Source organism: Schistocerca nitens, chromosome 3 (genome assembly GCF_023898315.1).
Source record: "Schistocerca nitens isolate TAMUIC-IGC-003100 chromosome 3, iqSchNite1.1, whole genome shotgun sequence".
Lineage (NCBI taxonomy): Eukaryota > Metazoa > Arthropoda > Insecta > Orthoptera > Acrididae > Schistocerca > Schistocerca nitens.
Window position 1 is genome coordinate 293,243,445 of NC_064616.1, and position 12,372 is coordinate 293,255,816.

Genomic DNA, 12,372 nt, shown 5'->3' on the forward strand with positions numbered 1-12,372 from the left:
CAGAGCTTGAAGATGATACTCATTAGTTAAAAACCTTTGTTGAATTTGTATACCGTTACTTTAATATTTCCATTCCCCTCAAAACATTGGTAATACAAATCACAGTAAGGATTGTACACTAAATTAATTCCTCTGCAACAGGAACAACACCCCTTTAAACATACATCTGCAAGTCGTGGTTTCACCTTCTACAATACTTCACTCCCGGTCTCACTCCCTTCCCAAGGACTGCACACTTTTCATGTCTTTACACATACTGTTACATCAGTGTGCAAATTTTAGTCTTTGTATTTTATCCTTGCTACCTTCAGAATTTCCTAGCGTATAGTCCAGCTAACAGTGTCAAAAGCTTTCTCTATATCCTCTTTTAAGATTTTTCGTAGGACCAATACTGCCTCATGTGTTGCTACTTTTTCCCAGATACCAAAGTAATGTTTCCTGAGGTCAGTTGGCACCTACCAGTTTGTCCACTATTCTTTACTTAATTTGTGTCAAACTACAACCATGACTTGCCACACTGATAGTTCTGTAATATTTCCAACTTTCAGTGCCTGGTTTTCTTGGAATAGGAATTATTACTTCCTTCTGAAACGTGAAGGTTTTTCACTTGTCTCTTATCTTGCATACCACATGAAATAGTTCGACTTGGCTGTCTGTCTGAAGGATCTCCACAAATGTGAGGGAATGTCTACTCCAGGTGCCTTGTTTGGGTGTAGGTCTTTCATCACCATGTGAAATTATTCTCTTAGTCTATCTCCCACCTAGTCTTCATCTGTCTCTTATAATATTGTACTCTAATTTCTCTTGTTATAGTAAACAGTTTAAGTAAGAGCCCGTATTTACTCTTTTGATGAATTTCATACACAATCTAATGTACCTTAGGTTAAAGGTAAGTTAAACAATCCCCATTCTTCCTGCTACAATAAAAATATTCAGAAAGAATATGTACAATCTGAATGCCTTGACACAGTGTATTTTTTGGAAAGTGGTCCATACATGAAGGTAGTTACCAGTCCTTTGTGTATTTAATAAAGTTTTTTCTGCTCTGTTCATATAACACTAAGGTTCTTGGTTAGTCTATCTCTACAATAGGATGCAGCTGGCTGAAATATCCAGAAAGGATATGGAAATAACTTAATCCAACAAAAGTGACTGCTTATGGCAACCTTTATACTTTTGGGGAACCCTGCCTCCTTTTCACGAGTTTGTAAATGACTTTTTTCTTAATCTTCCTTAATGTGGCACAAATCAACTCTTCCCTCATAAGTTACCAGCAACAACAGAGTGAAACTGAAATAAGGTTGTGATACATAAGGAATATCAGTCACACGTTACCTATGTGGATTGCTAGTGTTTGTAACAGAAGCCTCTTTAAGAAATTTAATAAATCTAAAAGGAAAACTTAGCAGCAGAGTGCAAAATCACATGACATTCAAGGCAAAGATTTCTTAGTTGCCTGTGAAACATACCTTGAAGAATATACTTTGCTCCTGCTGATCTAAACCACTTAAAGGGTTCAAAGTTGTACTGAAGTATCACCATTATGTAGTACTACTACTGAATGCAGCCTGTTTTGTCGGCTTTGGTGAATAATAGTCAGTAAAAACCTTACTAATTTATATGAAGCTGGTATCTGTACAGATACCATTGGTGGTCTTGCAGCTCTCTAAGAATGAAATTATAATGAAATCCAGACCTTTAGCTGCTTACAGGTGTTGATAATTAGGTATATTCTGCACACAATTTCTGATCTGTTATTGCCACATTTCCCATGAAATGATAATATCTTACACACACACACACACACACACACACACACACACACACACACACACAACTCAGGTCACCAAGCTACAGAATTATTATACAGAAACAAAAAATATAAATATCAATCTATTTTATTGGGCATTTACATATTATTACACCTTACTACAATCAATGTTAAAAATATTACATGAACATAAATTTTGATACCATTGACATTACAAGTGGAGTTGACGCCATGAACAAGATTGTAAACATTTTTTTTCCTAAAATGGAACACAGATGGGACCTTCAATGGGGCTACTAGGGATATAAGAAATCAATTTCTTCCAAGCCTAATTAGAAAGTACTGTCTGCAGAATTCTGCCATCAAATCATAACAGACATGTTCCACTGTTTTTTCATTTTTTTTTTTTTTTTTGAAAAAAGCAAGTTTGTGAAACATGTCATGCAGTGATACGCACCAGGGAAAGTTGAATTAACTGCAAGATTAGTGAATGTGAAGTTGGACAATGTTTTATATGGAGAGTACAATGTTCAAAGACTAATTATGTTGTAAGCTTTGCTCTACCAAACTGCGCATGTGAAGATTTTGAGATATATAAATACCCATGCAAGCATTTCTGTGCAATCTTTATTTTCTATCCAGAGTGGGGTTTTGATAAAATACCAGAAAGCTGCAGGAACAGCCCATTAATCTGTCTTCACAAGATGTACAGGTTTGGTTTCAGAAGTGTGTCTGCAGTAATTTCACATGAAGACAGTAGCAATGAGGACACAGTTGAGGAAACACATATAGAGCATCACACTGATACCTTAACCATTTCTTTGCAGCAATTTGAAGTGAAGGTGGTGTTCAAACAGGTTTATCATCTCACATACAACTGTATCAACAGTGAAACATTATGAAAAGTACTTGAATCACTCAGCAACTGTGTGCCAGATTTGCAGTTAGCAAACCCTGAAATTTGTGGTCTCCCCACAGCTGTGCCATCAAATTCCCAACAATAATATTAAGTAAGATGCCATTACTTTTACAGGGCCTAGCATAAAGACCCCTCTCATTGTAATGTTCATATATTTGTGCCTTAATGGATAATTAACTACTAAGGAATAGATCACATGGAGGTCATAGCATTCCATTTGAAGGATCAAACAATAAGAGCTACCTAAAAAATACTAATAAGGGAGATCTTTATGCCAAGTTCTGTAAGCAAACTTTGTCACACATTTGAATTTTTAAGTAGCAGTAGTGAAAAATATTTCTCTGTGGAAAGTTAATAAGGTAGTTATATTGACCGTGATTTGTATTTCCTTTACCGAAGCAACAATGTCTACTTCTCATTACAAGAAATCCTTGGACTGTTGAGGAACTGTTCGAAAATTACAATCAAATTGCAAACATTTATGTGCCACAACAAATGGCAGTTTGATACACACGTGAAATACTATATGGATTGTTTTCCTTCAGGAATACTATCAATCTTCCAAGATATCCTTGGAATATAACAGTCTTGATGCAATCTGGTGTGAATTTTCCCATGGACTGAAGGCCAGAAATCCATCATAACTGAACCTAACAAATAAATTAACAACAAGTAATTGAGTTATGCAACATGAAGACAACTGATACACATGTTTTCAAGGCACAATTCCAAAATTTAGTACTCACTTCTTTTGGTGCCCAATGACATTGCTCGCCAGCTGCAATGCCCAGAACTACTTTACAACTGAATTTAATAAACATTACTGGTATTCCAGTAACAGTAATTGCTTCTGTGTGGTATCTGCAGTAACTCTGCAAAGTTATTAAGAACATTAGAACCAGGGTGGTAGATATCCAATATGTAGGTAACTGATACACATTAAGCTTCCAAAGCAAATAAAAAAAGTCAATACTTACTTCATTTGGTCCCAATGACATTGCTGACCAGATACCATATCAAGGAAACACCATACTCTTCTGTCAGAGTGATACTGGGCAATCTCATGTTCATTAACAGGGCAGTATCTTTTTCTCTGTTTCACATGAATCACTAGACATGTTTTGAAGCAAGTGAGAGCAAGTGCATTCTTACTTGGAAAAAGAAATGCAAAATCTTTCCTCCATCAGTCATACGACATCTCAATGCCACTAAGATATATCTTATTTATTTTTTCCACCTTTTCAATTCTCAACATTGTCCCATATTTGAATTAACCTAATTTAAAGTTAAAATCTTTTACTTCATATTTTAAAAAGTTTGCAAGTTCTACACTACCATCTAGTTTAATTCCTCAGAAAAATCTTTTCTCTGATGAACAACGAAAAATCCAGGATGGAATGTAACAATATTATGAAAAGGATAGTTGTTGCTGCTCACCAAATGGTGAAGATGCTGAGTCACAGAAAGGCACAACAAAAAGACTGTCGGACTTATCTTTCGGGCAACAAGGGCCTTTTCAAAAGCGCGCGCGCACACTCGCTCACTCACAAACACACACACAAATGTAGCAACTACCCGTTTTATAATATTTTATCTATTGCTACTTCGAAATTCAAATGTGCAACAAAGTTTAAAAGCAGAGACCAACATAAAGACCTCATAGCATTCCATCTCGAGGATCAGAAATGACGGAGCTTATTTGTATTTTACATAGACAAAGAGCTATCTAAAATTCAAATAAACAGTCATTTCTTACCCTTCAAATGGGATGTTATAATGTGTTTAAGACAGATCTTGTAAGGCTTTTGGCATTGTTCTTCGCTATTGTTTGGAAGTTGATGGCACTGCTAATGGGAGACCACCAACTTCAGGATTTGCTAATTGCAAATCTTGCACACAGTTGCTCAGTGATTCAAGTACTTTTTGTAATGTTTCGCTCTTGCTGCAGTTGTATGTGAGATTATAAATCTGTTTACACAGCTCCCTTGCTTCAAACTGCTGCAAAGGAATATTCTTGGTTTGAACAACACCATCTGTATTTGCTGCCTCGACAGCCTCCTCAACCTCGACAGCCTCCTCAGCTGCTTCAACTGCCTCCTCAACAGCTTCGTCACTACTACTGCCTTCATATGAAATTACTGAAGAGCCACTTCTAAAGCCCACCCCATACATTTCATCAAGACAGATTAATGGACTAGTCATAACTTTCTGGCATTTTATCAAAACCCCACTCTGGGTAAAAAATAAAGATTGCACAGAAATGCTTGCATGAGTATTTATATCTCCGAAAATCTTCACATGTGCAATCTGGTATATCAAAGTTTACTACATAATTACAGTTTTTGGACTTTGCACTCTCCACACAAAATGAACCATCCGATCTCCTACTCACTGATCTTGCAGTTAACTCAACTTTTGCTGATGCATATCGCTGCATGACATGTTTCACAAACTTGTTTGTTTTTTTATGCAAAAACAGTGGAACATCTTTGTTATAAGCTTTGATGGCAGAATTCTGCAGACAGTACTTTCTAATTAGGCTTGGAAGAAACTGGTTTATTATAACCTTAGTAACCCCAGTTAAAGTCCTGTCTGAATTGTGTTTAAGGAAAAAAATGTTTTACAACCTTGTTCATTGCTTCAACTCCATTTGTAGTGTCAATAGTTGCAAATCTGCCCTTGTCCTCATACGCTTTCACCCATCTTTCACATACCGTTAGCCATTGCTGTTGAAAGTATGGCCATGCACGCTCTTTTCTCCGAGAAACCTCATGCGTTCGCAACTCTTCTACACGATCTCTAAATTCTCTCTCTGTTGGTGATTCTGAAATTTCTTGCCACATATCCAGAAATGTCTTCATGTCATTTGGTACACGTAGATTATCCTTTTTTTTTCAACCATCTTCCCCATGCCTGTTTTCGATGGAAAAGGCACAAGTAAACTTTCGTCTGAGGGAATGCTTGCTCAATTGCATTTATCTCTGACTCCGAGAAATCAGTAACCCAATATAGGGGATTCCAATCCTTGTTCCAGTCCTTGAAAATGTCTAGTGCTTTATGAATGGATCTTGCATTTTCAATCTGAATGGAAAAAAAAACCAACAACCGAATAGTCCACATTACTCTTCACAGCTATAAAAAATAAAGGAATATCATATGATGATGTTTTGTATGTTGCATCTAACAAACAACTACCCCCATACTTCTTCAAAAGATCTCTCTGCCAACTGCTCTGATAGCAAAAAAGTAATGGTTTCACTTCTCCATTCGCTCCCGTACAATGTCTATAATAAATCATGTGATTGCTCGAGTCTTTGTGCCACTCATCAACCTGATTCTGCAGTCTAGTCTCGTCAAATAATACTTTATTTGTACCATAAAGGGTCCGATAAATGTGACTAAATAGTTTTCTCTGTGGGGTAAAAGGTAGTATTCATTTGACCTGGTATGTGTGTCCCAGTGAAATTGATTTCAACAAATCTGTCTAGAGCCAACTTAATGACTCTGAGAGATGTCATGCCACTGAGTACTAAGTTTTTGATTTCCTTTACATGTGAAGGATGTATGTACCCACTTGCTTCAACACTTTCAGTAGCATGTGTGTGTGCACTTGCTGGGGAAGCAGTCAAATAATAATGTAGATAGCTCTTAGGCGGGCATGGCAATGCCAAATCTTTCTGTAGACTTGCAAGAACCTGTAAGACAAAAATGTATCAATTATTTAACTAAGAGCATTAAAAACAACAGATTTTAAAGTATACCGTCAACTGATCATGTAAAATTTTCTCCAAGCAGAACCCAAACTGGATACTTACTTTTGCCTTGGTATCCCTGTGTTCATTTGCTGAGTGCATACTGTAATCAGGATACACCCTTATACACTTCATATTTAAAGTTGCTGGGCAGTTGGATTTTCTAGTATCCATGATCCTCAATCTCTTACGAGGAGTCACATGGTCTTCCTAAAGAGGGTAAAGAACTACTATAAAATTTATTTAATAAACTTTCCCTGTAACGAACTTGTTTTATGGAAAGTAAGTATATCTTAACACAGCATGATATTACCAAGTGCTCAGGTACACTAGACTCTTTACTTTTATAGTATTTTGGCCCCAAAACACAGTGCCTCGACCACACACTCTCCACTGCAAATGCACAACCAAAAAAGGGGATAGGGACATGTCCCTGCATTTGCTTGAAGAAATGCTTTGTTTTACATGGAACAGTTAATATATTTCTCACAGACAAAAAACATTGTTATTGTTAAATAATTCACGTATGTTATTGTTAATTAACTAAATACAATGTGAGAAAACATTTCATTCATTTGACAGGTATTGTCAAAGTTCTGAACTGATGGAAGCAGATTGTCTATCTACTTTACATAGTACTGGAGCAAAATTTTACAGGATGTCACACCTATTGTATCTAGCAAATAAATGGAACTGTCTGCCATGTGCAATGAGGATACCATACTGATTTCGGGCAACTGAAGTGTTTTATTGTGGTTCCAATAAATGTGGAATTAATATTCTTTGTAAACAAAGGAGATGTGAAGAACACATATGTAGAAAAATATAATTACTATAAATGTGGAATTACAAAAAATAAACTTAACTAGGAAGACAATAAAGCTAAACATGCCTGTCAATAGGTTCAATGAGCTGACTACTGCTTTACATATCAACACCACAATTATCGAAAACCATAGAAACCATTCAACATGAACACAGCAGTATAGATTCATTAAAATTATTTGTTAGTTGGCATCTGTCACTTGTTGACAAAGTGTTAGCACACCGGCTGCTGCTGTATTATAGGCAACAAACAGAGCAGGTCACTCAGCAAGTGCTGTTCAATTTAATTTTCATGTTAAAAAAAGTAGGTTTAGCTCAGTAGAGGCAGAGCACAGGTTGGGATTACGAAAGGATGGGAGACGTATACATGTAACTCTGTGCAGTGTTGGAAGTGGCCATTATGAAATAACATGAATATGACATGCTCTGCTGACAACTGGTTTTGGAGTGACCAATGGCATAACTGTGGCAGATACGACATTTTATAGCCCAGAATTTAAACTCATTTGATAACCTAACCATAACATGATGTGCAATATATCCTAGAAAATGGCTGTCAGCATTCTACAGAAGAACTGTTAATCATACTTTGTTCACAATTAATACACTGACTACGGGCAGTCGCAGCAGAGCCTCACACCTAACGCTGTTGCCTGGCCTGGCTTGATGGTGAAATATCAAACACTAAGCATGTGGCAGGGAACTAGCTGAAGCTATTCTCTATAGGCAAACTCAAGACAAAAAAAAATTTTATTTCAATGCTAAAAGCAAACTAATTTCTTCCTTTCATTAATTATGGCACCTGAAACTGTCCTCACACAAGCTGCATGGACTGCCAAATTACCAACTAATGAGCAGTCCTGGTTTGTATTCAGTTACAGGTTATAGGTGACAAGCTGATTTCAAATGAAATAATGATATGAAGAAGAAATATAAGGAATTAAAAAGTAAATACAATGTCAAAAATGACACAGCAGAGTGTTAGAAATAAAACTGCATCCAAACCTATTAACTAAATAAAAATAATGAAGTAATTTTGGTATAAAAAATATGAAAGAATCTGTCAAGACTCAAATCCACAAGTTTATATGGATCAGGAATGTTTCTTATCCATTGCACTATGCCACCACTCTACATTACACTAATGTAAGATTATTTGGTCCCAATGATCATGTGCTACCTTCAACCAGATCAGCCTTTCACATTATGTTACGATGTGAAAGCTAGCTCTAGCACCATAAAGATATTGTAAGGATACATAGTTATGCCTACTGTCTGAAAATGTTGATTAAGGCCAATCTTGTTGAAGGCAGCAAATGATTGCATGGTGTTCAAACACATCAAGAAAGGAAGTCAGACAAGAAAATGGAAGTGGATTGATCAGCTGTTGTGGCAGTCAGGAAATGGCGAACAGAGATAGTTTGGACCTGACGCATTCAGCACTCTGGAGGAAACCAGCTCCGACAGGAATTGTCAACCAACTAATAATTTTAATCAGCCTATTATCAAATGCAAGTGTGTAAAAATTACTGAGTGTATGGCTGTGAAAATGGATAAATGACAAACAAGTCAACACAGAGGAAAATAATTAATACAATTCTGCCTTGCATATCACAACAACTATTAACAATAACAAAAACAGTCAATTCCATCAATTGTTAGTGCAGCTTAGAAAGAAATGTCCACTTAAAGTAGCCTATATATACTATCCCTAATTCCAGCAAACTAAGTTCTTCCTTCAAGTATACATATATGAACTAAAATGGTAAACCACAGAAAGTAATTAATGCAGCAGTTCACTTACTTTTCATAACATCTGAAGAAGGCTCTTTAAAACGACTACTTCTCACGCAGTATGAAAACCCCACAGTTTTCAGCTGATCGAGAAGTGTTTCCACCTGAGAATAAAGTGACCAGTAGCATAAACTGAGGGTAACTACACTTAAGGTTAACTGGGAAACATGAATGAAGAGGGAAATTTTAGGCTTTACAAAATTCAGTTATTTAATGTACACAGCCTTTCATCACATCTGATGTTTTTGACAGCTAAAGTAAGTGTTATGTTATTAATCATGGATGAGTTAACAAAATTGGGAGTTCATTTGTTTGCTCTTTTGCTTTTATTCCATTGTTATTCACTGACCACAAATTATGTTACTGTTGACTTCAGTTAAAATTGTGATCATAAAATGTTCTTTCAGTTGTGATTATGATGATGAAAAATATTTTCCAAGTGCACATGAAGTTTAATGACCTAGTTTTGGGGTTAACTGATCAGTGCTTCAGTTAACCTCATTTCAAGCACGCCTTGCCTTATGTCAACAAAAGCTTTATTAAGCATACTATGAATTCCAGGTTGTATATACTAAGAATAAGAATCACCAATCAAAACTATCCAGTACAAAAGTTGAAACTGGTTAATACATCCATGAAAAAGTTTTTGTAAAAATTACAAAATGATTTCTCTCCTACAATTGAAAAATATCAGTTTTCGGCTGTCAAACTCTTAACAAACGTGAAAGAAAGACCTCTGACTACATTACTTCAATACAACATCCATTAAGCTTAATCACAAAATCTGCAAGCATCTTGGCACATTAATTTGCAAAGGGATTGAAATCTGTGACAAAGACCTGGGAAGGAGAGCATGATACGACGAACTGCTCACACAATTCATGAAACTTCCATTACGTACATGAGACACTCCCCTCAAGGACCACAACTTATGATTCTGCATAATCATCATATAAAAAAACAGCATAATTTTGCATACTCTGCCACATCATACAAGCCATAAGCTTTGACTTCTTGTCTTGAAGTCTTACTTAAGTTATTGTATGATACAGGAAATTATCTAATGACAAATAGAGCAAAATCAATCACGATCTGGGCTGGTTAGCCAGAATTCCTCCTTATCACCAACAGAAATAATACAGCACTTTTAAGGCTTATTTGACTGATACACTCCAAATTTAAAAATAATTTGCCATCTATTTCTACTATTGGTATTCCTGACAAGGTTATAGATGCAGACCTCAACATTTCTCCTCCTCGAGAAGTCAACACTATCCAGTAGAAGAACTGAGATAATATATCCAGAAGACATTTTGCCTCATCCCAAGTCCTATGTTGTGAGACGAAAAACTAAGAAAAATAAATAAATGACTTAATAACTCACTCCCATCATCATTATCTCCCGTAAAAACCAGATCACTAGAAGAAATTAAAATAAAATCTAGCAGGGCAATAAGAAGAGTGTAGATGTAAAAGAACACCTGTAAGAGAAGTTTAACTTTGAGGGCTTCAAAGCGTCATAACGTTCTATACCCTATGAGGACCCATATTCACCAACAAGTATTTCTAAAGACTAAAACAGCTTACATTATCATCAAAATTTCAGTGTGGTGCTGAGAAAATTTTAGATCCTGACAGACTCTGTCTACCAATATAATCCAGGAATCCCAATAGACTTCCAACATTATCCACACATACTTAAGCAGCCACCTAAGCAGTGGTAATAATTGAAACATCGTAACATGTATTAATTAAGCGGACAGTTATTACTGAGCAATGGTATCCTGAACAAAAAGCTCTCACTCAGCATCCATCAACAATACACCTTTGCTCAGAATTCAGTAGGGAGGCCAAATGTGGTCATGTTGCAACATTTGCATAAAGTGGCATTCATTACAGTGCTATTGATGAAAAAAGTTGTTTCATAGTTGATGTCACTGACCTTGCTGAAACTTTGGTGAGAAACTAAGGATCTTACAGTCATTTGAATTACAGAGCTCCATATCCCTGCATAGACAGTTTTCTAGCTAATCTCTGAATTCAGTACCTCAATGAAATTCAGATCAGTGCCAGCACAAAGAAAACAGCAGTAATGGATTTGTGCAATTATGCACTGGAGCTGATAGTGCAATTAGAAAGAACTACGTAAAATTCCTGGGAAAATGCAGGATACATTTATGTGGAATACAGAGCCCACGCTCTGGCAATGACATTAGCTGCAAACATACTGCTTTTTATTTTCCTTTTGCATGATTGTTCCCAGGCCCTGAGTCCCATTTTCATGTGTGTCTTCTAAATTATGCCATTTACTCGAGACGACGTTTGCGCTTGAGCTGCTGCAATGTTCAGTTTCTCTTACTGTAAAACATAGATGACGAACTCACAAACGGCGAATTTTGAAACAAAGTTGCCATTAACTTCCTAAACACCGATCATTAATTACAATATTCCACGTGTATATGTTACAGTAAAGGTAATGTAACAATGCAGCACCTCACAACGAAAACAAAGAAAAAACTGCATAATACATAAAAAAACTCACTTAAAAATTGGAATCAGATCGCGGAAAGCGACATATAAAATTTATTAAAATGAAATCTTAACTGGCAGCAGAAAAAAAGTTATTTTCTAAGGCGCATATTTTTGCCAGCCAATTCTAACATAAAATTATTATTACCTCCTCCAACGAATTACAGTAGCCTGAAATCAGGCAATCCTCCGAAATTCTGAAATCTTTCGCAGCGTCACGAAAGATGTTTTCATACACCTGAGACATTTTGCTCGATAGCGAAAACACAACCACTCAAGATACACGGTCAGTATGACAGTGCAGAAGAAAGCAGACGCTTTTCCCGCTAACTCGATTCGACCACAGATCTCGATCAGTCGACAAGTGTGCAGCGCGTTTGCGTATACGTCATTTTGACGTCACTTCCGAGTGGTTTTGGACCACAATGATGTGTCTGTTAGGCTTCCCTGCACATCGGGGTTATCATTGCTTTACTGTACTTGGTTTGAAAAATTCAAATTTGAGTGTTACCGTTGTCTTTCCCCATATCCTTCAAATCCTGTGATGTGACTGGAAATAGTGTTTGCAGAGGAAGACTTAAATTATTTACGTTGATACTGTTCGAGCTGCATAACGAACAGCGTCATCTGTTAGCAGCTTTTTGAACTATTTCGAAAATTTTCTATAAAATTCACAATAAACGTACCTTTTGTTGCAGTCGTCCATCGATATTATTTTTTGACATATTTAATTTTAAAACAGTGACTCATTCGCTGGACACCCTGTATGTCAACGCGTCTTC

General features: G+C 36.4%; 1 long non-coding RNA gene across 4 annotated transcripts in view; it reads right to left on the minus strand.

The window, feature by feature from the left end:
- Window positions 1-11,888, minus strand: part of LOC126248269 (uncharacterized) — a 176,401-nt gene extending 164,513 nt beyond the window's left edge. The window contains exons 1-6 of one of the 4 annotated variants that reach the window (XR_007545444.1): window positions 11,739-11,888; window positions 9,072-9,165; window positions 6,506-6,652; window positions 3,668-6,385; window positions 3,437-3,562; window positions 1,911-3,340 (exon numbers count right to left, since the gene is read on the minus strand). This is a non-coding gene — a long non-coding RNA (uncharacterized LOC126248269). Of the gene's footprint in view, window positions 1-1,910; window positions 3,341-3,436; window positions 3,563-3,667; window positions 6,386-6,505; window positions 6,653-6,755; window positions 6,902-9,071; window positions 9,166-11,738 lie in introns of those variants that run through there. The other 3 variants (XR_007545448.1, XR_007545447.1, XR_007545446.1) reach the window with 3 other exon arrangements.
- Between the last annotated feature and the right edge of the window lie 484 nt (window positions 11,889-12,372).